The 1,832-nt window shown below is 40.0% G+C and overlaps 1 non-coding gene across 1 annotated transcript; it reads right to left on the bottom strand.

The window, feature by feature from the left end:
- Nucleotides 1-506: 506 nt before the first annotated feature.
- On the bottom strand, nt 507-613 carry LOC150036838 (small nucleolar RNA R71). The gene has a single exon (XR_016529449.1). It is a non-coding gene; the product is annotated as a small nucleolar RNA R71 (small nucleolar RNA).
- Nucleotides 614-1,832: the final 1,219 nt, after the last annotated feature.

The raw sequence follows: 1,832 nt of genomic DNA, 5'->3' as shown, positions 1-1,832 counted from the left end.
ACCCAGAGATTGAAAGAACCTTTCGAAAATAACAGAAAAAAAGACGTAAAAGTTCACATAATGGCTGAACAACCTGAAGAACGAGTAGCAAATGAAAACAACATAATGGAAAATCCTATCCTACTGGAAAATGATCGCAATAGACCCGTCCGAGACTATGCATCACTAAGCTTATATGATTTCTTCCCAGGAATCATGAGACCAGCATTGGATAGATCAAGGTTCGAGATGAAGCCAGTAATGTTACAAATGATACAAACAGCGGGACAGTTTGGCGGATGGCGTGGTGAATATCTGCACTCTCATCTACGAAGCTTCATTGAAATTTGTAACATTTTTGTGTTCCCTAATATTTCCCTAGAAGAGATTCGACTCATGCTATTTCTATTTTCACTATGCGATAAAGCAAGAAATGGGCTTACTCTCTAGAACTAGTAGAGATAACTTCATGGGAGCAAGTTGTGGAAAATTTTATGAAGAAGTATTTACCTCCCACAGAGAATGCCAGAAAGAGGAAATTGATCACCGATTTTGAACAAGAAGAAGATGAATCGCTCAGTGACACATGGGAAAGATTTAAGAGACTAGTACGCGATTGCCCATACAATGGAATGCCGGATTGCCTCCAAATGGAGATTTTCTATCATGGACTCAATTCTGCATCGCAGACAGCTGCCAATGAGGCAGCAACAGAAGGTTTGCTGGACAAAACATATGATGAAGTAAAGAACATTCTTGATCGCATCTTGAAAAACTATGAAGATTGAAAAGAAAGCGATCAAAGAGCAGAACCCAGAGAAGGTAATGCAAATAATGGTGCCATCACATCATTGCAAAATCAGATGAATGCGATGATAATTTTATTGCAAGGCATCGTAATAAACAATTCAGGAACTCGAAATGGACAAGTCAATGCGATAGAGCAAACAAGCATCAGTTGTGTTACATATGAAGAATCGCATTCTGTTGAGGAATGTCCACGAAATCCCTAATCAATCTACTTTTTCAAAAACAATCATTTTTCAGAAACTTACAACGCGGGGTGGCGAAATCACCCTAATTTTTCTTGGAAGAACAACCAACAGCAAGGCAGTCAACCTATGGCTCGAAGAGAGGGACCACCAGAATTTTTCCAAAGAACTAATGGACAACAACAACAGCAAGCTAGCAGCTTTCAAACACCACCACCATCATTCTTGGAGAACTTGTTAAAGTAATACATTAAAAAGAATGAAACAGTCCTTCAAAACCAAGCTACATCCATCCACAATTGGGAAATTCAAATAGGAAAAATTGCGGGAGAGGTAAAAAACAAACCTCAAGGGACATTGTCTAGCTCAACTGAGCTTCAATGCAATCCAGGGAATACAGGGAAAGAACACTGCCAAGCAGTCACCCTAAGAAGTGGAAAGGCGACGGTAGAAGTGAGGAAGGAGCCTAGCAAGACCGATTCAAAGGAGCAACCTGCGATTGAATCAAAGAAACTGTTGTCGCAAACTGAGTCAAGGACGTCCGAGACTATGGAACCTGAAGATGCGATCACCTTTAAGCCTCCAGACCATGGAACAGTGAAAGTACAACTACCTTCATTTCCTCAAAGACTGAAAAATAAACAAAACGATGAAGGTCAGTATCATCGCTTCCTGGAAATACTGAAACAACTACACATCAATATTCCATTTGTTGAAGCGATAGAGCAGATGCTAATGTATACCAATTTCTTGAAGGATATTGTTTCGAAGAAGAGAAGCACAGGAAAATTCGCCACAATGGCATTAACACAAGAATCAAATACTATAATCTCACCAAAGATGCGCGACCCAGGCAGTTTC

The sequence above is a fragment of the Benincasa hispida genome, chromosome 4 (genome assembly GCF_027475165.1).
Source record: "Benincasa hispida cultivar pf3 chromosome 4, pf3_genome.v1.1, whole genome shotgun sequence".
Lineage (NCBI taxonomy): Eukaryota > Viridiplantae > Streptophyta > Magnoliopsida > Cucurbitales > Cucurbitaceae > Benincasa > Benincasa hispida.
This window is presented reverse-complemented; position numbering and strand designations above follow the sequence as displayed.